This window comes from Emydura macquarii, unplaced genomic scaffold (assembly GCF_026122565.2).
Source record: "Emydura macquarii macquarii isolate MOO-44397 ecotype Brisbane River unplaced genomic scaffold, CSIRO-AGI_Emac_v2 contig_3044, whole genome shotgun sequence".
NCBI classification, from domain to species: Eukaryota; Metazoa; Chordata; order Testudines; family Chelidae; genus Emydura; species Emydura macquarii.
In genome coordinates, this window is record NW_027133181.1 from 2,709,221 (window position 1) to 2,736,950 (window position 27,730).

General features: G+C 38.5%; 1 long non-coding RNA gene across 1 annotated transcript in view; it reads right to left on the reverse strand.

Moving 5' to 3' along the window:
* Positions 1–26,088, reverse strand: part of LOC137141343 (uncharacterized) — a 51,681-nt gene extending 25,593 nt beyond the window's left edge. The window contains exon 1 of the long non-coding RNA XR_010916593.1: positions 25,972–26,088. This is a non-coding gene — a long non-coding RNA (uncharacterized lncRNA). The remainder of the gene's footprint in view (positions 1–25,971) is intronic.
* Between the last annotated feature and the right edge of the window lie 1,642 nt (positions 26,089–27,730).

Sequence of the window (27,730 nt, forward strand, 5' to 3'; positions counted from 1 at the left end):
GCACCAGCTGATAGGATTATGGCAACCAGTGTTGGTGAGCAGATGGGCTGCTGCATTTTGAGCCAGCTGTAGATTTTCAGAGCGTAGCTTCATTCCTACCTATGAACTGTTGCAATAACCAAGACTGGAGATCACAAAATGTGTGGAGAGCCATGACCAGGTCTTCAGCTAACTGGATGCGGTGCAATATTCAGTTCATTCACAAGATAGAAGTGGGCATTTTTTGTGACATGGTTATTTTAAGTAATAGGAATCAAAGTTCCTCAAAACTATAGTCTGAAAGCAGATGAGCTTGTAAGCATAGGGGTCAGAGATGGGGAAAGGATGTTGCAGAACAAACAAAGCAATTCTTTCTTCTCATTAGCATCATTTCAGTTTTGCTTGGGATTCAGCTTTACTCTCAAACACCACATTCTAGAAGCCACTACTGTCCAATCCCACTGAGGAATACCAAAAGAAACTAAAACATCTATTTAATAAACTCCCTAAAGAAACACAGGAATAAATCTACACAGGCACACCTCCTGAGCCCCGATCAGGGTTATTCTATCTACTACCCAAGATCCACAAAGCTGGGAATCCTGGACGCCCTATCATCTCAGGCATTGGCACTCTCACTGCAGGACTGTCAGGCTATATGGACTCCCTCCTCAGGCCCTATGCCACCAGCACTTCTAGCTATCTTCGTGATACCACTGACTTCCTGAGAAAACTACAATCCCATCATTAATCTCCCAGAAAATACCATCCTAGCCACTATGGATGTAGAAGCTCTCTACACCAACATTCCACACAAAGATGGACTTCAAGCCATGAAGAACATTTTCCGATGATCATATGTCACACCTGACAGCTGAACTTTGTGACTTTGTCCTGACTCACAACTACTTCAGATTTGGAGCCAATCCATACCTCCAAGTCAGTGGCACAGCTATGGGCACCCGCATGGCCCCACAGTATGCCAACATTTTTATGTCTGACCTAGAACAATGCTTCCTCAAAACTCATCCCCTAACACCTCTTCTTTACCTATGCTACATTGATGACATTTTCATCATCTGGACCCATGGGAAAGAGTCCCTCAAAGATTTTCACTGGGATTTTAATAATTTCCATCCCATTATCAACCTCAGCCTGGACCAGTCCACACAAGAAATCCACTTCCTAGACACTACAATAAAAATAAATGATAGTCACGTTAATACCACCCTATACCAAAAACCAACTGACCGCATTACGTATCTTCGTGCCTCCAGCTTTCACCTTGGACACATTACACGATCCATTGTCTACAGCCAAGCCTTAAGATACAACCGGATTTGCTCCGATCCCTTAGACAGAGACAAACACCTACAGGATCTCTATGAAACATTCCTAAAAATACAATACCCACCAGATGGGTACCCAGAAGTCACCTACTACAGGACAGACCCAACAAAGAAAACAACAGAACACCACTTGTCATCACCTACAGTCACCAGCTAAAATCACTCCAACACATCATTAAAGATCTACAACCTATCCTAGCAGATGATCTGTCTCTTGTTCAGGCAGTGGGCAGCAGACCCATCCTAGCTTACAGACAGCCCCCCAACCTTAAGCAAATACTCACCAGCAACCATATACCCTACAAAAGTCCAACCCAGGAATCTATCCCTGCAACAAACCCCATTGCCAGCTCTGCCCACACATCGACTCTAGTGACAGCATCACTGTTCCTAACCACATCAATCACACCATAAGGGGCTCATTCACCTGCACATCCACTAATGTTATATATGCCATCATGTGCCAGCAATGCCCCTCTGCCATGTACATTGGCCAAACCGGATTATCACTACGCAAAAGGATAAATGGACACAAATCAGACCTAAAAATAATAACATCCATAAACCAGTTGGAGAACACTTCAGTCTCCCAGGGCATTCTGTTGCTGACCTGAAGGTTGCTGTACTTCTCCAAAAAACTCCAAAAACAGACTTCTAAGAGAAACTGCTGAGTTAGAAATTATCTGCAAACTTGACACATTTAAACTGGGTTTAAACAGAGATTTGGAATGGCTCTCTCATTACAAAAGGTAAATTGCTTTGATCACCCATTCTCACCTTCTATTCAATAGTTGTCATTAGACCTCAAGAACCCGGCTTTTATCCACCTACCCTGTTGTTCTCTATGAGCTTGTATATGTATAAGATGCCTCCTATATGTTAGCCATTTGCTGTATCATTTCTACCTACTGCATCTGAGGAAGTGAGCTGAGGCTCACGAAAGCTTATGCTTGCTGAAATTAAATTTGTTAGTCTTTAAAGTGCCACATAATTCTCGTTGTTTTAGCTTTATCTGTCTCGCTTGATTCAGATGCTCATTTTGGTGGGGCTTTGAGATGGTACAATTTACATCTATCATAAAGAGATTCAGAGCTGGGTGTTATCTGCATACTGTTGGTGCTTCTGCCCAGATTGGTCCACCAGTTCTCTCCACAACTTCGCAGAGATGTCAAATTATGTGTGAGAGAAGCAGCAGCATTGTGGGACTCTGTGGGCAAGGACCTTGTTTATAAAGACAGTATGGACTGAGAAAAAGAAAGTGAGTTATTTCAGAATTTTTCCATTCATCTCTGAAGATGAAGGTGGGACATCTGGATAGTGAGCAGTAGTATTACAGAAAGGGCTATCCATATTGATGTGTTCCCCTTTGCCTACGAGAGGAAAAGATTACCCACCAGAACAGAAACTGCTGCTCCTGTACCTAAGACATGACTGAGGGGAGTCCAGGATACTAGCAAGTGACAGCTGGACTTAAGAGGCTGGTTTGCTAACTTCCGTTTTCTAAGCAAGTCAAACAAGAGGATAGAAACATGATAGTAGTTTTGTAAGGTGTTGATCACGAATTTTTCTCATACTGATTAGATTCTGCATTTAAGGTACCTGGTAGATTCTCCTCCTTAAGCAAGAACTCTATACGTTTTTTCCTGAAATATCTTTATTACCCTTCAAAAGTTTGTTGTATTAATATTTTTCAAGGACACATCTAAATCATATCCCTGATTTCCCATTGCTGCTGCTCTGAAAAGTTTTGATGGTTTTAGATGCTCCAGAGTCAGTGGTTATCCAAGAAGCACAAGTCAGAGGAAGGCCATGGCAGGAAAGAGCATCAGGACATTAGTGAACATGAGGGCACCAGCCCAGGTATACACTACTAGCATGTTTAATATGAGGGAAAGTAAGGAGGGTGGGAGTATTAATAGGACTGAATTAACCAAAGGATTCCTATAAAAGCCAGGAGCTGTGAAACAGTGCAGAAATGTGACATGGCTATATGCAAACCAGCAGACAGATGGAATCAGTGATTATGTCAGTCCACTGCCTAATCTTTTAAAATGAGTTTGAGAGAGAGAGAGAAGTAATATTATTGTTTTATTTGTTGATTTCAGTAGGAGAGAATAATCTGAGCCAGAATCAGGCTAAGATTTTTAAAGTAGTGGAAAGTAGAGCTGGGTAAAATTTCTTTCACAGAACTTTTTTCAGTAAAAAAATGCAGATTTAGCAACACCATCATGTGATAGCACTTGCTTTATATAAACATTGTATCAATTTTGCCAAATTATTTTGGTTTAAAAAAAAAAAAAAAAAAAAGAAAGAAAACTAAGAAATAAAATTCTGAAACCAATGTAAATTTTAATTTTAACATTTTCCAGACAAAACACTTCAGGAGGCAGAGATAGATGGTTTCAGCTGCTGGCATAGGTGCCTTATTCCAGAAGAGGGCTCATAGCTAAGGATCTGAAACTGAGGGAGGTGCCTATCTCTGGCCTGTCAGCTAGGTGCCTAGGTCAGCCACTTAGGCACCTCAGCTCTCCCAACCCACTCCTCAGTATTTTACTCCTACCTAGCTTAGGTGGCTCTGCACTCAGCCTGCAGTCTTTGAGGATCCCTTTCTTAGCTACCAAACTCTCCCCATGCATTGTATGGGGGGTCTAGGTGTATAGTACTGGGCCAAGGTTATCTCTAGGTGACAAACTGCTTAGGGGTTAGGCATTGCAATGCTGTGAGGAGCAATGTCTAAGTACCTTTGAGGACCATGGCTCAACTCTGCTGACCAGAAAATTGGGTCAAACAGTCTATGCAGCCAAAGCGCCACTCATTCCACACCCTTCCCTGCCCCAGTCTCCAGCCTCCGACTCTGGAATAGGAGTGAGCAGGCACCTGACCTCACCTTTCCTGTATGCTATGGGTAGCCCAAGAAAGGGTGCAAAGAGGGTCCTAACTCCCCTAAACAGAAACACAATCAAAGTCACAATCTAACCCACACACAGGTTAAAGAAAAGGACCTACAAATCATGAGTAAGTTCCTATACATTAACCTTAAACTAGTCAGAGTGAGCCAAGGTTTGTTTTTTTATTTTTTCCCTTTATGGAGGTGAGTTTATTTTCCAGGCAGTGTATCTTATGCTCTCTTTTTCCCTGCCTTTATCTAAACTGTCGCTGATATTTTTCCCCCTATGGTATTCAATCCACTTATCTTTCTGCTTAAATATTTTTCTGAATAGATTTCATATAAAAGTTATTTCCATTTATTGAACCAAGAAAGGTCGTCTGATAATTTGAGCCTGTACAGTAATCTTTCTTGAAGCTGTGAAACACTTCAATGGCAATTTTGCATTTAATGGAACAATAAATTTTTATATTCAATAATAATGTATAATTGACAGGCATGCATTCCTATACCACATAGTTTTGAGAGGAATGACATTTATAAAAGTTATTCCTTTCTTCACATTAATTAATTTTGAAAATATAAAAACCTCTCCATTGTTGCAAAATTAGGCAATTAAACATAATATGGTGCAATCATAATAGTTTTCCAGTTCTGAACATTTTTACTTGTTATTCTCACCACTAATGGACTTTCAGAGCTTGTGAAAAATGTGAGGGTTACTAAGCCAATCAACAGTGCAAAATGTATGGACTTCAGTTATATTGCATGTGTTCTTTACACAAACATTGTGGGATAGATTCACAAGGATGACTTAAGTGCCTGTCACTTTAAGCAAAGTCCAATATTTAGGCACCACAGGCATTCATAAAGCCACTACTCAGCTGCCACCTAATTCTGTAGGTACCTAAATTTCCTCTGTTAAAATCCCTGAGGTGCTTAAATTTTGGCATGGACATGTACTGAGCTACCACAGTCCTGATGCTGCCCAGTAACTCAGGGCCTAACTCCTGTGTAGAGCAGAATGAATAATGGATTTTTCAGTTCAGGTATTCAATTGAAAAACTATCTGAAAAAATTCTGGTTTGATTCAAATTAAAATACATTTAATTTTTTTTTGTCCAATTTAAATTTAAAAAAAATTGTTTTGAATTGAGAGAAACATTTCAAGTTGACTTGAATTTTTTTGTTTGCAGTGTTGTGGTAGCTGTGTTGGTCCCAGGATATGAAAGACACAAGGTATGTAAGGTAATATGTTTAATTAGGCCAACTTCTCTTCTGTTGGTGGAAGGTACAAGCTTTCGAACTACACAGAGCTCTACTTCAGGTCTGGGGAAGTAAAGTGTGTCTGAGCTAAACACGCATTGGGACAAATAGCTAAGCATAAGGATTAACATGCTGTGGGTGGTCATTTGAAATGGAGTGGGCAGTAAGGGTTAGATTGTTTTGCAAAAGGAGTTTGAAGTGGGCCATTAAGGGTTAGCAGGCAGGTGTGTATTACAGATTGTTGTATCCAGCCATGAAACCAGTGTCCCTGTTAAGTCTGTGGTTTTTAGAGTCTAGCATAGTTATGAATTTAAGTTCCCAGGCTTGCCTTCTGAAAGTTTCCTTGGAGGATGAATATTGAAAGATGAGATATGGAGTGATCACTTTGTGAAAAAGTGTTTAGCTATGGTTGATATGGTGTTTGTGCCTTTTATTATTTTTGGTGAGCATTCATTCGAGAACATAGTGATTGTCTGGTTTCATCCACACAGCTGTTCCTGGGGCATTTGATACACTGGATAAGGTAATGTTATGACAGGCATGTCTAGGCCCCATCATTCTTGAAATTTATCATCATAGCAGTGGAGATACATCTGCATGCAAGGAACCACGTCCTGCACCTTACATACATCTCAAATAAAAACAAAAAGTCACCACATACCAAAAGAAAAAAAATTCAGGAAACCCAAAAAACCTATCTAAAAAGCCTGATGACATCCATCCACCACAAAAAAAAAAAAAAAAAAAAAAAAAAAAAAAAAAAAAAGAAGAAGAAGTGGAACCAATTATAACTCCACAACCAATAGTACCCCACTTCCAGGAGGCACCAACACCCCAGCGTTATTAACCTATCAAGTTTACACTTAACCAGAACTGAAATATCTGTAATCTCCAAGGAGCTGAACTTCTGTCCCAGAACCCCATCACAGTACCTAATGCCATGCTAACATATGGAGAACTAGAAGAATTCTTCCATTAACACCACGTCAAGGAATTCTTTCAGAACAAAGACGACACCACCCACAACTACCACACCCCCACCAACAGTCAAAAGAAAAGAAAAAAAAAGAATTGTCTGACTGGACACTCTGCAATGGATGAAACCACACATTGGATCATTACATCAATTGTTTCAGAGGAAAAAATAAATTGACTGAAATCCTCAACAGACATTTCTACCACCATACAGTCTCTGAAATCCAAACAGCAGACAGTGATCAAGCCAGCAGACAAATGGGGTGTTATCATACTCCAGAAAAAGGACAGGATTTCTTACTATGGTATTTTACAAGTTAAAGATTAACTAAAAGGAGTTAGTTTTGGCAGTTCCCCTTATCTGCCTTTTTTTTTTTTTTTTTAATAAACTCTATGCAGTTGTCATATTATTTAGTATGAATAAAAGTTAGAATTTATATAAAGTTAGTAAGAACTGTCATTGTAGGTCTCAGTACACTTTCCACATATCTGGTCACTGAGCTTCATAGTATCTCTGAGATGGTGTTAGTAGACCTATTTCAGAACTGAAGAAATTAAGATGAAGAGAAGTAAAAATGACTCACTCAGTGATTATCTAGCTCCATTAAAATAAGTCCTAGGCAAAATGGATTTATTTCAGCCCCGGGTTGTGAGGAAAATACATCGATTTTAGAGAAATTGATTAAGGGGCTAAAGGAATGAGGACAAAATAACAGTGTTTTTTGTTGATTTGGCTAAAGCCTTTGATTCAGTAAGGCATGGGTATATAATATAGGGATTGAAAAGATTCAGAATTGGGGAGCATTTTTTTGAGATTATCAGGGACCTATATACTGATTGCATTACTAAGATCTGGGATGGGGAAGAAAGTATGGAGTCTATTTTTATTAGGAGTGAGTTGAAACAAGGAGATCCTTTATCCCCTATTTTATTTAATATTGCAATGGATCCTCTTTTAACTAGATTAGAGGTTGAAGGATTAGGGTTTTTAGTTCAAGGAAGGAAAATTACATCATTAGCCTTTGCAGACGATGTAGCAATTTTAAGCAATTCTTATCAAGGGATGGTCCACAATTTGGAAATTTTAAATCAATTTTTTAGCAATACTAGCCTACGGGTTAATGTAAAAAAGAATAAAGGATTTCATATTTTACCAGCATATGAAATGTATGTGGTAAATCCTAAAGAAAGGTGGTGATTAGGAGAGGATTTTATTGATGATGAACAGCTGGGGCAAGCAGAAAGATATTTAAGAGCTAGAATTGATCCCTGGATTGGTGTTGAGAATGTAGTGGAAAATTGATGGAACGGTGTGATAGTTTATGTAAATTTCCCCTTAAACTTGCTCAAAAATTGATCATTTTAAAACGTTTTACGAAGACTTTTTTATAATTTGCTTTTAATTGAGCCCCCTTTTTATGTTTTAACTGAATTGGTTATTTTAGAAAAGTTCTTAAAAATATTTTACACTTGCTCCAATGCATTACAGATGGACTACTTTATGTAAGAGTTACGGTTGCGGGTTTAGTGTTGATGAAATTTAGTGTTCAGATCCCCAATATGCTTATCCAAAAGTGGAGGAGACATATTGTCTCTGGGATGATTGGTTGTTTTTTTGTTTTTTTGTTTTTGTTTTTTTAAATATGCTGGGGAAAATTTGGTAGATTTTAATATATAGTGCTTCTACTGCTAACCCCAAGACATGGAGGAAGGAGGAATATAGTAGGTGGAGTAATTTGAGGTGGCATGGCGTAGGTGTGAGGTATTTTAAAAATTACATTATTAGTAATTCTTTTTTAAAATATCTATGTTTGGCCAACATGTCCATGTCCTCCTCTTTGATAGCTGCTTTACAGATGAGGGCGAACATATTTCCGACCGGAGAGAGCTAGCAAGAAGAGAGAAAGATACGGCGCTGTGCAGATGGTGTGGAAAGGTCAAAGAAACTATTCCCCATATATCTGGGCAGTGTACTAAGATCAAGGATGCTCAAATTAATAGACACAATAAGATTGTAAAAGCTTTGATTGAGAAGATTAGTAAATTTGGATGGGGGGTGTTGGTTGAGCCACACCTTCGAAATAAAGAGGGAAATTTGAGGAAGCCAGATATTCTGTTTGAGAGAGATGGGATAGTTGCCTTAGTGGATATTACGGTGAGGTGGGAAGACAACGCTGACAGTTTGGAGTCAGCCCACAGAGGGAAGACAGGATATTGCTCTGAGTTGGAAGAGGAGATTAAGATGATCACCAGAGGTAAGATTGTCCACTTTTTTGGGTTTGTAATTGGGGAAGAGGAGCAAAGGTAATGATGATCTTTTAAAGCTCCTGGGAATAGAAAAATGCAAAACATTTAATAAAGTGTATGCAGACCTGCCATGTATGCCACAGCTGATATGCTCGCCCTCTTCAGTGGCAAGCAGTGATCCCGGAAAACAATTTTTTGTATCCTGCTAATCCATTACTCATTTTTAGTTCTCCATATCTTAAATTTTAGCAATGGACCTTAGTTATCAGTACTATTGTTCCATTGGCTACAATTTTATCTGTCCTTCAAATAGATATATATATTGGTTTTAAATTTAATAAATATTAGCTAGGTTTTAAAATCCTATTTTAAGTCACTACTTTCTGGATGTGAATGCGGACTGGCTGCAGAGTAACCAGGAAAGGGGAGGTAGTCACGCCTGTACAAATTTAGCTCAGGTTGTCAGTAATCTAGGTGTTTCTGATTCCCAATTCCATGCTCTAACCACTGGTTAATGATGCCTCTTCAAATAAAAGTCTACTAGACCTCTAATCCTCTTTCAGGCTCTTCTCTAGTTCTTTACTAATCTCTAAGGCTCATTGAAATACATGGAAGTTAGGAATCTAAATACCTTTAAGGATTTCAGCCCAAGATCCTTAAAAATATAATTTAAAAAACTGCTTTGATGTTCATTCCATGGACTCTTGTCAGTCAGTCAGTCTCTGTGTCATGAACTACATGACATGTAGTACATTTACTACTCTTACTGTATAATCCTGCCCCAAAGTACAATCACATTTTAAATGATACTGTGATCTCTTCTATAATGCTACTTCACTTCTCAGCTGCTCTCTTGGCTCCAGCCCTTAGAAAGGTATGATTTTTTGGCATCTCCTTTTGGCCTCTCTTCATGCACATCTGATAGGTGATAATCTAATCTAATTAGTCTCATGCAGAAGAACAAACCTACTGGGAAAACAGATAGCTTGCAAGGTTTGAGAGTCTTGGTCAGGGAACCCAACATCGCTGGTGAAAAGCTTGCTGTGTCTCGAATCAAGAGAAAAGGAGAGATTGGATCACCATAATGAACTTTAATTTTTTATTTCTCAACAAGGGTAAAACCATGGTGAATTCAAGCTATGAAATCTTTTAACACAAGAACAAATGAAAGCTTTAAATTATGTTTTTTTTCTGTCAACTAAATAAGCATGACTTTATAAGAGTGATTTAATCCAAAAAACAGATGTACTCTTCCCTTAAGACAGAAAACCAAGCCAACTGGCTTGCATAAGCGTTTTCTGTGTGAGATTATTAGACGTGGCAGGTTGAGAGAACCAAGAAGCAGAATTTCAAGCCATGGCAGGAGATGCAAAGAATGGAGGTCCAAGTCTTCAGAGGAAATAAAATCAGGCAAGGAAGAGACTGGAGGGAAGATGTTCAGCAACATTTAATCAGTGAGTTCAGGAATTAAGGCATGAACACAGTGATGACATGGATAAGTGGCTGCCCTTTGTGAGATTTTGCTGTGAAGTGCAGTACTGAGAGCTGTTGTGTATCATGGTTACAATTTTTACCTAGTAATGATTCCACTGTGATTAATGAATGTACCTATAACGTGGGAGAATACCAGTGAAGAATTTCAATGGTAGACAATAGATTAACTATCTTCATGAACAAGTCCTCCTCACTTTATCTTAAGAGAATTGGATATATCACATTGCTTGATTCTTAGGATCTTATTCTTTCTGTTTGTGAATAAACTCACAGATTTCTACTCTAGCAGCTCTTTCCTTATTTTATTTTTGAATTGTGCCTTCTTCCCTTTCAAGGCAGATCAGGACAGAAATAAGATCCCATTACATCTTCACTCTATCTCTGGTGGTGGAACTGAGAAAATTTCATTCTGTATGTCACTGTAACCATGTCTGTCTCCAACTTTTTAAAAATCAGTTACACTATATCCTGGATACAATTTAAAAGCATTTTATTGAACTCCTTGTTAACCTATTAATGTTTTTAAATATTACTTTTGATCTTCTAGTTCTTAAATGTTATTTGGTAGGAACAAAGACTATCTTAAAACTGGGAGTTAAATTAAACAAGTCACATTTTATATTGCACTCATAACTACTAACATCCCAGACCTGGCTAAGTAAAAGGAGTGTGAAATGGGCAATCACCTTCTTGTCAATGATAAGTGTGCTTCCATAAGACAACACAAGAACAGATCTTACCACCTTTAGGATAAAATATATAATGTCTTTCTAAAGCCTTCATATGGTAAGAATCTTGGCAGAACACACCAAGATGGCAAAGCTCCCACTGACTTCACTGGTGCAGACACTTTGTGCCAAGGTCAGTTTGCAAACAGGTCTTCAGAGTTCTTGAAATTCAAACCCAGAGAGAGAGAACAACGAAATTGAGCAGACCCAAATTCCATGTACCCCCTAAAATGAAAATGGCACCACCTACAGAAAACCCAAACTCAGGTTTAAAAAATTTCACATTTAGATGTATATGGAACTAGGGGCCTATTTGCCATCTGTCAGTCTCCCCACACACCCCTTTTTTAAAAACACTTTCCTAATTCTTCCAGCTGAACCAGCGTAGTGGGGAATGAATGTAAAAATTGTGTTCAGCGGTGAATTACTAGCCCCCAGACTAAGGGAAAAGTGGAGAGGGAAGTGTTCCTCAGAGGGGTCTCTGTGGTACAAAGCCTTGCAGGGCTATTTGCAGAGTGGTTCAATTTATATCCACAGACACGAAGTCACAGAGGAAAACCTGAAATAAAAAAAAGAAAGTGTCAAATTTAATGAAGCCGCTCTTTCCCTTTAATGTAATGTGATTTACAAGTTAGATCCTGAAGAAAGAGACTCAAAAGTTATATGAAATCTGAAGCAGCTAAGTCTGAGAGGAGTTAGCAATTTAGGAAGAGAGATAGTTAAAAGTTTCAGGGGTGCCATCCCTGACTTGAAGCATTATAGATAATTAGTCCCCAAAAAGGGAAGAGGTCTGATCAAATCCAAAAATAAGGCAAGTAGAAACAACATCTCTGACTGGACTGGAAGCTAGTCCTACCAATGGCCTGATCTGGAATACTGTATGCAGTTCCAGTCACTTGTGTTCATGAAAGATAAATACAAACTGGAAGAAATGCAGAAAAGAGCTACTAAAATGAATGGATGGCTCCTCTTAGCATAGGAGACTGAAAAAGTTTCACTTGCTTAGCCTAGCAAAACAAAGGCTAAGAAGGGATATGATTGTTCTCTAGAAATACAGTGTGTACAGGGAAGCGGAGGGCATCAGTGTGTGCGAAGAGCTATATGAACTGAAGGATAATATTGGCATAAGAACAAATGAGTATAATCAGGTCATGAACAAATTCAGGGTGGAAATCATAAGGTTTCTAACCATCAGGGGAGTGAGGTCATGGAATAGCCTTCCAATAGGAGTTCTAGGGGGGAACAATTAGTTTAAAGAGATAGCTGGAGAAACATATGAGTAAGATTGTACAACAGGGTTGCTATTTGTGATGGTAAGCAGGGTTCGGCATCTCTGGGCATTCCTTCTAATTTATACTCCTAAAAGCTCATGCTTCAGGGTTTCAGCTGGTCACCTGCAGGGGTCAAGAAGGAATTCTTTCCTCTCCCCACAGTGGCAGTTTTTGTCTCCTACTTCTGAAGCATACGGTTGGAGATGTGACACTGGACTGGAGGACAGGCTGAGTGGCACTGAGCAATCTCTCTCACATGCTTTGCAAACTGGGTCTAGCTCACATTCTCAGGGTCTAACTGACCACCACATGTGTGGTCCAGAAGGAATTTTCACCCAGATGAGGTTGGCAGTGACCTTGGGGTTTTTTTTCGATCTTCCTGTGCAGCTTGAGGGTGGCTCACAATTATCTGGGTATATCTATCTCACTTAATTCCTGTCATTGCAGTGGCCTTGACCATTGGTGCACCTTCAGTCCCTTCTGTTCTCTTCCTGTGATACATAATAGTCTAATCTCCTATGGGCTGTAATACTTTGGTCTAATTTTGATTGTTTTGGATTTAGTGTGTGACTGCTGGTTAGTGTTGATGGTTTGTGATATACAGGAGCTCAGGCTAGTTGATCCGGTGGTCCCTTCTGGCCTTATTCTCTATGGTTCTATGGAATCCAGAAAGAAAAGAGGAGCCCAGCAGCCCCACTAAGCACCCATCTCTATCTATCACACAATCCTTTCTGATAGCAGGAATAATTTACAATACTGGAGAATAGAAATAGACTTTCCTGACACACACACAAATGCACATCTCTAAAGTACTAATATGGTCTCCATTACCATAGTATCTGAGCTCCTCACCATCTTTAGTGTATTTATACTCACACCAACCCATGAAGCTGGGATGTTATGGGTGTTATCCCATTTTACAGACAGGGAACTGAAACTCAAAGGTCCAAGGTCAGACAGTAAGTCTATGGCAGAGCAGGAAGTTGAACACAGTTCTCCCCAGCCTACGCTAGCACCCTAACCACTAGCTCATCTGTGCTCTCATATTTTCAAGTATCTGAACAAAATTGCCTGTCTGAAGCTTTTGTTTATTTGGGAATCAAGATATTAACAATGACTTTGCTGAAACTGGAATAGTCCGCCTCCAAACATCCATTATTTAAATACTTCTGTAGCTATAGAAAGGGCATTACTTAATTTATATTAAACTAAGAACTACAGTATATATTTACTGATATAGATTTTTCAGGCACATTGAATCATTAAGAAGTAAAACCTTTTTTAATGTAGAAACATATGAAATGTAATATAGTGGTTAACTTGGAGTGAAATGTGGTAATCTGGTATTATTTTACATACATAACAGTAATGATGGGTTAGGTTTTGTTGTTTACTGTTTCACTTATAATAATCAAATAAAAATTGGTTTACTTACTGAGTCATATCTTTTATATTGAAATAACATGAGTCAGAATAGGGTTTAAATATAGTGAGTTAATCTTTTGAAAAAATTTCCAGTAAAATTTTCTCTAATTTCAAATTCAGTGATCTGAAGCACCAACAAAATTATGTCACAATGTTAAAGGGAAGGGAGTAAAGGAAGCACTACACAGTAAAGAACAGCTTTGTAATGATACAAACTTGACAGCACAATAAAGCTCATGCAGCAAATTCTACCCTATACTAAATATGCACCAATCCCATTGATTCAGAGAGAACTACAAGCATGCATTAGAATTTGGTAGGCAGAAAGCATGTTCAAAAATAAGCTATTTCAGTCTCCAATGGGGCCAGTGACATCACCTATCATTTTCTCTTGCTTTGTGTCCATTTTGTTTTCTCCTTCGAGTTGTAAATATTGTTTCATTTTTCGCATTCCCATGCCAGTGAATTGTGTTTTAATGTTTGAAGGTTTCAAGGGAATCTTCATGAAACTGGACGTTGGTTGGTAAAGAAATAGGAACGCTTTGAATTGAGTCCTGAAAATGTAAAGAAAATACTTCCTCTGCTAAGGGTCAGAACATGAAGACGGACAACAAACATCAGGGAGGTGGAAGCTGTCTGCTGCCAGCTCGCTTCCAACACTCACTGTATGAGAATGGAGCCTGTAATCCACTGTACGTGCACATGCATATGGATGACTCTGTTCTATTGATGAATAGAAATGTTTGTCTGGCTGATCTGAAAAGACATCAGCTGTTTTTGGCTTCAAGGTTAGGATGTCTGCTATTTAACCTCTCTTCTCTAGGGTACACCTGATGGATCTCTACCAAAATCCATGTTGACGGAGTGGCCCTGCGCTTTGAAAACACACTTTTCAGTAGCTTTTGTAGAGGTCAGAAGAGAGTCAAAAGGTTCAGTCAGTAGTATTAATAGCGTTGTTAATGTTATTTCTTTTTTTTCTTCTTTCAAGCCAATGATGATAACAAGAGAACTGCTACAGGAAAAAGGTAGATCTTGAATCCAGTTCCTAGCTCTAGTGCTTACACCATTTTAGCCAGAGGAAGTGGTGGTGAGGTTCCACACACCTGCTTGAGCACTTGCCTATAAGTTGAGCACATTCCTGGGATGTGGGAGACCCAGGTTCAATTTCCCCCTCTCTTGCAGAGGGGGCAGCAAGGATTTGAACACAGGCTCATTATCTCTCACCAGAGCTCTGGAACCACTAAGCTACAGGATATTCTGATGTAGGGCTCCCTCAGTCTTTTCTGTTGAAACTTTTCTACTGTGGATAGATAATGAAAGAATGATTGGAGCAGGGGGACTGGACTCAGAGTATCCTACATGCCTGTAGGTAATCTACAGAATCATTCTCAAGCTCTCTGTCTCTCTCTAGCTCAATGACTACTTAAGTCTTTATCCACAGTTGGGCCAGAGAAAGAGAAAGCATGAAAATGACTGTAGTCCAGTGGTTAGGGCACCCATGAGTTAAAGAAAGATATACATTTACAAGATGGAACAGCTGCATGGAACATTTTTTCCCCATATATACAACGTAAAATATATTCTTAAACAGCAATCTTCATTTTTAAGAAGTACTGATTGAAAAAAAAAAACGAAAAACATTTCTGATTCACTACAAGTCAGATCAGAAACAGAACTTTTCTTTTGGAACTAGAGGTTGTAGTGGAGCTATAGCAGATCACAAACTAAATATGAGTCTACAATGTAAAACTGTTGCAAAAAAAGCGCAAACATTCTGGGATGTATTAGCAGGATTGTTGTAAGCAAGACAAGAAGAGTTATTCTTCCACTCTACTGAGCACTAATAAGGTCTCAGTTGGAGTGGTTCTGGGAACCACCCTTTGGGAAAGATGAGGACAAATTGGAGAAAGTCTAGAGTTGAGCAACAAAAAATTATTAAAAGGTCTAGAAAACTTGACCTAGAAGGAGAGATTTAAGAAGATGGGTGTGTTCAGTTTGAAGAAGAGAAAACTGAGGGGAGTGGGGGGGACATGTCTTCAAGTACCTAAAAGTATGTTATAAAGAGGAGGATAATAAATTGTTCTTATCTCCTGAGGACAAGGCAAGTAGTAATGGGCTTAAATTGCAGCAAGGGAGATTTAGGTTAGACATTAGGAAAACTTTCCTAACTGTAAGGATTGTTAAGCACTTGAATAAATTACCTGGTTGTGTAATCTCCATTGTTTGAGGTTTTTAAGAACAGGTTAGACCATAGGTGCTGGAACTAGGGGTGCTGCCACACTTCCTGACTTGAAGTGGTTTCCATCATATACAGGGTTTACAGTTTGGTTCAATGAATCTCGGCACCCCCACTATAAAAAAATTTTCCAGCACCGCTGGGTTAGACAAACATCTGTCAGGGATGGTCTAGATAATAGTTAGTTCTGAGTTAATGCAGGGGACTGGATTAGTGACTTGGAAGATCACTAAGCAAGTGGGAACAATTTATTTTCTCCAGGAAACACATTAACAGGTCCTGACAAATTGTGAGAGATTATTATTTGTCTGCTTTGCAGTTATAGCCTATTCTTTTGGATGTACACTACTATGTCCCTTGAGAAAACATTTGTCAAAGAGATGCTCAACTGCAGAGACCATGAGAGTTAGGGCACCTCCTTACAACTTGGGACATTGTGAAAAAAAAATTGAACTCTGGTCTTGGAATTAGAGATGTACAAATGACTGATTTTTTGGTTTAATGGTTAAACTGAATTTTTAAAAATTGTTTTGGGTTGAATAAAAGCTTTATTTCATTTGATGTTAAAAAGCAAAATTCAAAACGACAAGAGATTTCAACTTGAAAAAAATCAAACATTTAGTTTAGAAAATGTTGAATGAAATGTCTATATATTTTTAAATTGTGTTTGTTTTCTCCCATTGAAACAATTCAGCAAATTCAATAGGATTTATGAAATGTTTTAGTCAACCTGAATCTGCATTTGGGGTGGGAAGAGGAGGAGAGAGAAAAGAGGGGTAGTGGAAAAAGGTTAGTGAAAACATTTTTACCTAGCACTAAATTGCTATATTCTTTGTTCGTTTTAAACCAAATCAAGAGAATGGAAGAAATCTCATCCACTGAGATATTTAAGACTAGATTATCTCAAGCATGAGAAATATACTGCACCAGTAATGGCAGAAGAATGATATGACTTTACAGATCTTTCCATCTATAACTTCTGATTACTTGACAATGCAACAAAAAGAATAGTAAGTGTTATTGAAAAGGCCAAGGAAACATATTTTCAAGGCATCCAAGAAATGACAGTTTTAGCAACATATAGTACATTCATTTCAGTCGATTGTTTCTGCATTTTTGCAATTATAAGCCAGGTTTTTGCAAAGCAGAACATGATGAAAAAGACCAGGAGGCTGAGTTTACTGACTGTAATTTAATGGAATATAAGACTATTGGTTTTCCTCCAGATATTTCTCAGAGCTCAAGTTCAATAGTACTAGTGTTCCAACTTCTAACTTTTACCTTATTCAGTAATGTCAGTCATCGGGTTCTTTATCTCATGTGAAAAGTGCTCTCACTCCAGAATGAAACTGTGTGTTACATATGATTATAGAATGGTACAAATTCCCATTGATATCAAATGCAATTTCAATTTTAAAATATATCTGTTGATGTAGAAGCTAGGGAGAAGACCAGAGTAACAGGAACATGAAGTCACAGAAATTAGTGAGATGGGGTTTTGTTTATTCATTTATAAGTAAATGAACAAGAAATATAATGAATTTCATTTCTATTATCATTGGGCAGATTTCTATGGATAATTAACAGCTCCTATAGAAATTTTCTATGTACTCGGTACTTTTGAAAATCCCACCAATTATTTTGCAGCCTAAATATAAATTTAGGAGCCTAGATTTCTGCACCATTTTAAAAAAAATATTGGCCTGTATTTTTATCCTATTCTTGGGAGCAACTCAGCTGTTGAAATCCAGCTCTCAAAGTCTTTAATAAAATTCAAACAAAAACTTTTTTCAAGTTTGAAAGAGTTCAGATGAATTTGAAAAGAGTTCAGATGAATTCAATTGGTATAAAAAACTGAGAGGCCAAAACATACAGTAAGGCTGCTAGCTGCAGCATCCCTCCTCCCCACACCCGATCGTTCTCTTCCCCCTTCCTGTCCCTCATCCTTGAAAGTCAGCAGGAAATACCAGAAATCTCACACAAATCCTATTCTCCAGCCCAGTTTTGCAGACCAAAGAACATCAGAAAGTTCAGTTAGACATTCAGACTCTTCACCTGTAACAAGTTGAAAGGCAACAGAAAGAAAAAGTCCTGCCCCAATTCTCCTTTTGCTCCCATGTGTATACCATCTATTAAGAGAGAATTTACTCTTTCTTAATTGTGACTGACTTCATGTATCGTTTGAAGTAAGATGATATTAACTAGGAGGAATGGCTGCAAGTACATGAGTCCCTATGACTGTGCAATTTTTCCTTCCATTTTGCATGCATAAGTAGAGCTGGTTGGGAAGCTGCAGTCAAAACAATTTTCCAACAGAAAATGGCCTTTTCGCAAAAAAATCAAAAATTTCCCTTAGGAAAATTTAAATCTTCCAGAAAAAAAAAAACAATTTGCTGTCAGGAAAATCAAAATGCTGGCTTCCCAATTGTCCATCTGAAAGGTTCTTATCAACTTCTTTTTTTCCCTACAGGGAGAAAAATATCATCAGGAGCCTTCCAGGCAAGCAGCAAAATTTCATTTTGGTTCTCCCAAAATAGAATTTTTCTGAAAACCCTTTCCTGCAAAAATATTTGCATTTTTTACTTTTTGTTCTTATTTGGGATTTTCAAAAATACTATTTTTTGGGGGGGGGGGAGGGAGGGGAGGAGAAGGGGGGAAATCTCACTATCATAAGCTGCCGCCTTATCATAAAGCAGTGCCGAAACCATTAGACACTATAAAATCAAGAGCACAGCCAATAAGGCTAGGTGGTGTTCTTTGTTAAAGGATATTATGAGTGCACTATCATGTTTCATTTTCTTCCACCTTTATGAATCTGTAACTCAAGAAGTTACCCTGATTGCAGTTTTCAATAAAAAACAGATGTGTGAGCTTCCCTCCTTACACCCTTCTGTCACTCTACTTAAACATACAAGCAATTTCCATTGTAGGCATTGCTACTGCTCTGTCTATATTTCCAAACTACAGCACTATGCAAATTCATAACTGACTCATTATCTTCTACCCAAATAAGATCCTTGCCACATTCCTTTAATTCACTATTTTCTCTAGTGAGGCAGAAATGTAGAGTTCGGATCCATCAGAATGTTTGAGTGCTCAGATGAAGAGCATCTATAAATCATTTGAATTGGACATGCACAGATGATTTCAACTGACAAAGACATTGACTCATATGCCCACAAATTGCAGTTTTCCATAAAACCAGGTATCAGGTAAAATTTTTGAGCCCTACAGACTTTAAGGGAGAAAAGAAAACAATCACCTATTGTCTCTGTTTTACTTTACTGATTAACCTTCCTGCAGTATGGGAGGGTAAGGCAACCAATAGTATGGACATGGAACCACACTGATGCAGTACATATAGAATGTCTTAAGGACAAATTGGTAAGACTTCCATCTAAGAATAGAGAGGAAATTAATTCCTTGTATTAATATTTTCATGCTGAGGAAATTATTTAAGACATTTAGCTCACTAGGATTATATTAATTTCTTTTCATTATTCCCAGAATTTCAAAAAAACTTGACAAAAACAGCACTATAATATTAATAATTGATAACTGGGGCTGGGAGCTCCACATATTACGAAGATTGCCCTAACATTTATCATTACAAGAGCCCAATTTCAATTGCTTATAACTTTGCTGAATTTTAACCATTTGGGCTGAAATTTTCCATGCTAACTATCTGCTTCAGGTTAAATGTTTTTGGTAAATTTCAGCCAAAACAGTCCAGCCATTTCCAAGAACAAAGCTAGGGGAAAATATAATATTTTGCCCATGTAAAAAAAATGTTGGCAACCACATTTCTTTGAAAAGCTATAGTGCTCCCAGGGAAGGAGCACGGGAATGAGAACAATAGGGACTGGGAGAAGAAGTTGATGGGGAGGTGAGATGGACTGATGTAACTGGGACTCGCTGGACAAAGAGACTGGAACAAGGAGCCAAGGGGAGGGAGCACAGTGAGAAGACTGGGAGCCAGTGGAGAAAGACATTTCAGATGATAAGGCAGGAAGGAGGTGAGGAACTCAGACTGGCTGAGTAAGAAGACTAGAACTGGGGGTAATGGGGATACTAGGATTGGGAGAGGAAATCTGAAGGGGTCAGCCTACAACTTGCTGGGCAAGAAAAATGAGACTGGGATGAGGTGCTGAAGTGGAGAAGAAACAGGACTATCACAGGGACAGGTTGAAGGAGATGGGGCAGAATGGGTCAAATTTTGGGGGGTGGGGAGAGAATAGGAACAGGCATAAAAATCTGTGCCTACTAGAGGCATACACCCCTCCTGAGCATGGAATGGAACCCAAGATTTGTCTCACTGTTCCTCTGCTGTCAGCAGATACCTGTGAAACCAACCAGTGAAGGGCCTAATCCTCCTCTAGTGTTGGTCCAAATGGAGCATGACAACTTATTACAGCTATCAGTTATTCCATTAGCTCAAGAGGCAGAGGTCTGTGTGGTGAATCAAGATCTGAAGTTGGACATACTATGGTGACACTGCTACTGCCACTCCCTGCATCGAATACCTAAGGCATATCTTATAGTGAGATTGTAGATAATGGGGGAATTTCCCACATACTCTGAAAACAGGAGAGAAAAGAGGAAGATATTAGATGACATGACATCAAAACTTACTCAAACTACTCTGCATTCCTGAACATCATCCCTGCCAGGCTATGCAATCATGAAGGACTGTCATATTAACAACCCAAATCATGAACAAGTAGTGCTAAAAAACACTTGAATGGGTTCTAGGGAGCCATTATAACAACTATTAGAGAGCAACTCTGTATTAGAGAGAGAAAGAGCACAGATCAACAACAAGTTGGATGGTTATAGCGCTCTAAGCAGAAATTAACTGCTAGAAGACCACATCACAACTGTGAAAAAACAATCCAAAAGGTAGGCAGCTCTTCCCCAAGGGCCCAATTCTGGTCTTACTAAATCCATTTGACTTCAGAGGAGTTACTCATGACTTCTACCATTGACAATGAGATCAGTATCAGTCCCAAATATAAATTCCAGGACCATTATCCCTTGAGACAAAAGCTGGCAGATACAAATTAAACTGGAAACCAAAAGAATCTATGCATTACAAGCAGTGTAAGAGTGGGGAAACACATTATTTTCAGGTTCTTATATAAAGTACCCATTGCTTTCATTTCCAAGCCGTCAGAAAGGCATTTTGTTCTCTAAACAGAAGGCTATTAGAAATATTTTTTTCCAGTTACCAGAAGACAAATGACAGCAAACAATAACTAATAAATCCCTTCCAGTAGAAATATTTGGGCAAAAAAACCCATTTGTTCTAAAGTTCATTACACATTCGTGATTTGTGAAGATAGTTGAGCCTGAGTTTTAAAACTGGTTTCCATTTGGGGGAAGGAGAGGGGAAAGTAATAGCATTTTGCACTAGCAATTAATTATCACTTAGGGGCGACTTTCAAAGGTCCAAATGACAGTTAACCAACCATCTCACACTAAAACTCAATGAACATGGGCACCTAACACCCTTAGACAATCCCTTTGTGCCTTTGACAATCTCCACTTAAATATCTTGCAACTGAATCAGCACAGTGGAGAATTAGAGACCATGGGAGTAGCACATTTGGACTCTGAAGGAGAAGAGGTAGGTCCCAATTTCTGTAAGTATACTATTGTGTAACTACTCTCAGCCGAGAGATGATCTGAGAACATTAAAGGCAGAGGACTCAGAATCATAGAAGATTAGGGTTGGACGAGACCTCAGGAGGTCATCTAGTCCAATCCCCTGCTCAAAGCAGGACCAACCCCAACTAAACCATCCCAGCCAGGGCTTTGTCAAGCTGCACCTTAAAAATCTCTAAGAATGGAGATGCCACCACCTCTCTAGATAACCCATTCCAGTGCTTCACCACTGTCTTAGTGAAAAACTTTTTCCTAATATCCAACCTAGACCTCCCCAACTGCAACTTGAGACCATTGTTCCTAGTTCTGTCATCTACTACCATTGAAAACAGCCTAGCTCCATCCTCCCTGGAACTGCCTTTCAGGTAGTTAAAGGCTGCTATCAAATGCCCCCTCATTCTTCTCTTCTGCAGACTAAACAAGCCTAGTTCCCTCAGCCTCTCCTCATAAGTCATGTGCTCCAGACCCCTAATCATTCTAGCCTTCTGCTAGACTCTCTCCAATTTGTCCACATCCTTTCTGTAGCGGGGGGGATCAAAACTGTACATGGTACTCCAAATGAGGCCTCACCAGTGCCGAATAGAGGGGAGTAATCACTTCCTTCAATCTTCTGGCAATGCTCCTACTAATGCAGCTCAAAATGTCATTAGCCTTCTTGGCAATAAGGAAAAAGGTGTTGTTTCTTCCTTCATAAGAAAAAGTCAAGTACTAAGGTGGAGATAGATCAGGGAATCACAATGAAGTGGGGAAAAATATATATATATGGCACCATAGAATTAAAGTGTGGGCTCTGCTTATGTAATGATGTCTGGAGGGATATCTGGTGGCAAAAAATGTAATTTTTTATAGTGCATCCTGTCCCTTTATATCATACCATGCAATTTCACATAAACCTCCATATACAACAGAAACTAAATACAATAGAGCTCCTATTATACAAATTATGCAACAGATGCTTTTTATTTATTTTCACCCAAGTATAATGTTTTACTCATTCCTAATTAAATGTTTATTTGGCTAAAATATAAGTAAACTTGAAATTATGTGTTTTATTTGAATTTTGAAAGCATGCAGTGCCCATTGCTGTACTGGCATGCTGTAAGAAATAAATTCTTTAAAAAACATTTTCCAATCAAGTGAGGCAGACAACAAAATTGTATATGCTGCATGTCAACATTCTTCTACTGAAGATATTGTATGTGTTCAGCAATTAGAATCTGCTGTCTCCTTAGGCTATGTAGGAAACTATATTGCAGAATGTAAACAAACTACTTAAAAATAAATTCTCCATGAGAAGATTTGAATTTTATAGCTTTTTAAAGAGTGAGAGAAAGGTCTGTCAGTAACAGAATTGTTAAATAAAATATCCAAAACATCAAGAGAAAAACTGTAAAAAAAATGTAGATTGTAAAAGAGGTTCTTTGTCCCAAGTTATTGTGTCTTGAAACTTTAGAGATTAGTATGTTTTTATAGATATAAAATGGCTAAGGAAATGCTTCCAAGCACTTTTGAACATGACTATACCTTACCAGATGGGATAATACAGAGAAGCTTTTCTTAAATGTCAATCTTAACATTAACATGTCAGGAAAAGAGTCTGATTTGCACAAATGTGGGCTTCTCCCCAGCAGGATGAAAGCTAGGAACCATGGAATTGAATGAGGGTCATTTCATAGCCAGTATCTTCGAAGTAATATTATTAAACCATTATTCTAGAGATAGAAGACTAACCAGGTGCACTTCTAGCATTTCAAGAGGCAAATTTCAATATGTATTCAGGTCACATTTCCAGAGCAACTGAACTGGAAACTGAAAGTGACCCCCCCAAATTCAAAATCTTATAAAGACTTGCTTTGTGTTTAAGTACTATAAAATGGTCAAAGTCTTCAGGGGCTAAGCGGGCAATTTATTTTATTCAGGTTGATTTTTCTATCCTCAAGTGTAATACAAATCACCAGTGCTACATTATTGAAGAATGAAGAACATAACACAGATGACATGGATATCTCATTGCATTTGGTGAGACATGCTCATCATGAGATCATCTCAAAGGAGTGGAACTGACTTGTGTTTCTATCCTATCAATGAATGGGTATTTTTAGAAAAACTTCTTGACAATGTAATGAACTCCAATAAACATGTGTAAGAATTTACATAGTAAGAATCACACCATGAGTAGGTTAAGTCTGTCCCATGAAAATTCCAAGGGAAGGCACTAGTGTTCCAGAATAACCCTAATAGGTATATCCAATCACTTCAGCAGACACCAATATTCCCTTGACAAAGACAGTGTTTGTCTTCTGTACATGCTGAATGTATGGTGCATGTCTTACGAGGGCAACCACCAGAAAACAGAGGTTTCCAAGCTGTGAAGTTCAGATCCAAACTTCCCTAAAAATCAAGGATAGTCCGAGCCAGGGTTCTGGTTAAGCGCCACAGTAAGAACCAGCTTTAAATGTTGGATCTAAATGTCAAAGTTCCTACAGTTCAAGTGATTTCCTGAGCTAGGGTTTTGATCTGCTATCGATATATAGACCAGCCATTAAGTTCAAATCTGTGTCTGGGCCAAACAAACATTCTCATAGCCTGGAATGTAAAACCGATGCCAAACTGTGCACAGTACTGACACTACTCTCCCCCAGAGGTGAATCTACTTTTTGGTACAGCTGTACTTCAGGGTGCAGGTGGGTGGAAATTGAGGTTCAGTAAGTCAGGACAAGAAGGGGGCAGAGCTAGAGAGCAGCATGTTTCCCCAGGAAGCTTGTAGAATTCTACTTGGATATTAATACTGGTTTAAGAATCACTGGTCCCTCTCTGCACCTATTTAGCCCTTCTAAAGTACAGTAGAAACTCAGAGTTATGAACACCTCAGGAATGGAGGTTGTGCGTATCTCTGAAATGATCATAACTCTGAACAAAACGATATGGATGTTCTTTCAAAATTTTACAACTGAGCATCGACTTGATACAGCTTTAAAACTTTACTATGCACAAGAAAAATGCTGCTTTTAAGCATCTTAATTTAAAAGAAACAAGCACAGAAACGGTTTCCTTACTTTGTAATTTTTTTCTATAAATGTTCCCTTTAATTTTTTAGTAGTTTATGTTCAAACACAGTACTGCACTATATTTGCTTTTTTATTTTTTGTCTCCACTGCTGCTTGATTGCATAATTCCGGTTCCAAATCAGGTGTGGGGTTGACCAGTCAGTTCGTAACTCTGAGGTTTTACTGCATTTTGTTTATGGCTGTGGAGGGGGATGGTGAAAGAATACCTAGTGACAGCATTAATTCAAGGGCTTCTACATGATTCCAAACCAACCACTTGCCGCCTCCATAAGGTCAGAATTCCTTCTTGAGGAAAGAACATGGAGCAAACTCATTGCCAAGAACCTTGCAGAGTTTCCAGTCTCTTCTCCAACTATCATTTCCACAAGAGGGGATGATCTGGCCTCTATCCTGGCTAAGGGCCTGAAACCATCCAAAACAGTGACTTTGAAAAGTCTGGAGACACTTGAAGCTTTCTTAAATGCCGTGGAAAATTTTGAAATCCATCATGTTTAATGACAATTCAGCTTGTATAACACATTGGCTGAATCTCTCTTTCCGTTTTGTTTTGTGTTACTAAAAATATTTGCATGAAAACAGGATATTTATTTATTAAAAGTTCATCTCCTGCTGTTTCTTCCCCACTGTCAGTAATAATTTTAAAATGTATTAGCATGGATTTACATAGTGCAATGCTTAAGAAAAATAGATCCTGTTTTCCTGTAAATATCCTTTGCAATTGTCCCTAGTAATAAAATAAAGAAGGAGGGGAAATAAAAGGAAAATGAATGATGCACAACAGGCAGAATGGTTTCTAAACACAATGACTTTAAAAGTTTTCCATCTGATGTCAGCTGCTCTAGAATACATTTCATTCACCCCTCATTCTCATCCACTATGTTGTAATTAAAATCCAATCGACACCCCCTACTACAGAGCATTCAAAAATGCAGCACCTTCTTTAAAGCCAGGAGGCAGATGGACAACCTCTTTCCATGGTCCTACAGTTGCACTATGTACAATGACAGCATATAAAGCAATGCCAGAGACTGACAAGGAAGAAAAGAGGCATTCCTGTCTGCTCACACTACCTACACACAGCCGGCAACCTAGGGAGACCATCACCCAGAAATGCAAGTATCAAAGAGAAAAACTGGCTTGCCAAAAATAAAATTAAAAAAAATAATAATACAGACTTGGATTTAGCTCCATACAGTCTTGTCATCTTTCATTTGGAATGGTCAGATAGATGGTCATATGACTGAACATGTGTACGGTTTTGCCTAACATCAGAAAAGTTCAGGGATACTCAGTTACAGAACATGATGTACCATACAGTACAATAGCCACAGTTCAAGGCATTGAAGTATACTATAGCAAATACCCACATGAGTGCTACTTACCCTTTTTATGAAGAAGATGATGATTATATGCAAGCCCCATACTGGTGGGTCTTTTAACAGTTCCGTTCTTCCACTCAGATTATTTTCTTAGTCCTTTTTACTCCTCATATCATGTAGGGGTCACTGTTTGCTCTGAGTAAGAAGCTTGCAAGAGCTCTACTTTATTTTGTATCCATTTCAACCAGCTGTGCTTAACAAAAACCTCACAATGCTCATCCCCGATTCTCTGGGAAGCTCACCCATTACAGACAGTGCCTAATACTATAATTTCTCACTCTAGAGAAACTCTTAATAAAGAACAGGGCCCTGACTGTAATTAAAGAAGCTTATAAATGAATTCAGAAAATCTGATGGTGGCACAACCAACAGTAAAGCTCATTTTCAGAGATGCTGAACAACTGCAAGTCCCATTAAAATCAGTAGGAGCAACAGGGGCTCAATTCCTTTGGAAATAAATTAGTTTCCATGGCTATTAAAATATAGGGTTATAACCTCAGATGGTTTCACTCGGAGATTTATAGCAGCTGAGGATCTGGCCATTAAGATTTAGGAGGAATATTAAAAATACTTTATAAATATGCTGTTCAAATAATTTTTTACTACAGTATAACACAAGATTGGCCTGTCATCTGCCTCACTCTCTCCTTCCTGAATCTTCTCTTATATATTCCTTTTCCCTTTCTAACCAGACCAAAACCATTAGTTTTGACAAGAATAGGGATTAATCCCACAGCCACACAGAATTCCATTTGAAATCAATGGAAGTTTCACATGCAACACATCCGCAGGATCAGGCCAAAAATTCCTTTAAAGTTTTGATGTTCACTAGTATGAGGAGCTTGAAAACACAACAAGAACAAGATGGTAAGGCAGTTAGAATCAGCCCATATAAGTCTTTTAAATTCTTAGCAATTGCTTGCATGTGAAATGTGTTGACTACCTTAGGAACAGCTCTATTGACCCATGCAGTTCAGTAACTCTGACAGTAGCCAGCACCAGAAGCAGCAAATAACCCTACACTAGGCAACGATAGGATAATCTGCTCCCCCATGAATGTCTAATTTCAGAGATTGGTTTAATCCCTGAAGAGTGAGGCCTGCAGTCATGACTGCATAGAAATTCCCAGAAACACAGTGAAGAAAGTCTCTTTTTAGTTCAACTAATATCTTTCACTCTTTTGTTCACTAAGGGTGAAATTTAGCATCTCCTGTGCCATTTGCCTTCTGTGGGGTGGAGCAGGGATAGACAGGGAAAAGCCAGGAGTCCTTATCTTCAGCTATTTTAGGTTTCCAGAACTCTTTACTGGTGCAAGATGCAGACAAAGTGCAAGTTAGAACAGTCACAGGGGTGCTCTCATTTTAGCTGGGTATCAGACTGACTGCTAGCCATCCCTAGAATCAGAGAGACATTATGATAGCTTAAAACACAAAACTTAGATGTATTCCAGTATTGAGGCTTTAATCATTTGAATTTTACAACTCTAACAAATAAATTATACAAATTAGTTTTCTACCTATAAACCTCCGCTAATTCCTGCCCTCAAGCCAATACAACCACCAAATGAGGCTTACTCCTATGAGTAAAAATAATGATTTTTTATATCAGAATACGGTTTTTGCAAATTTTATACTGGCTAAAATTTTCAGACTCGGACACCTGAAGCACCTGAAATATGCTTAAATCCATATTTATGTTTCTAAAGGCCTTGTTTTCAGAAGTGTAGAGAATTCACAAATCCCATTGGAAATGGAGATCTGAA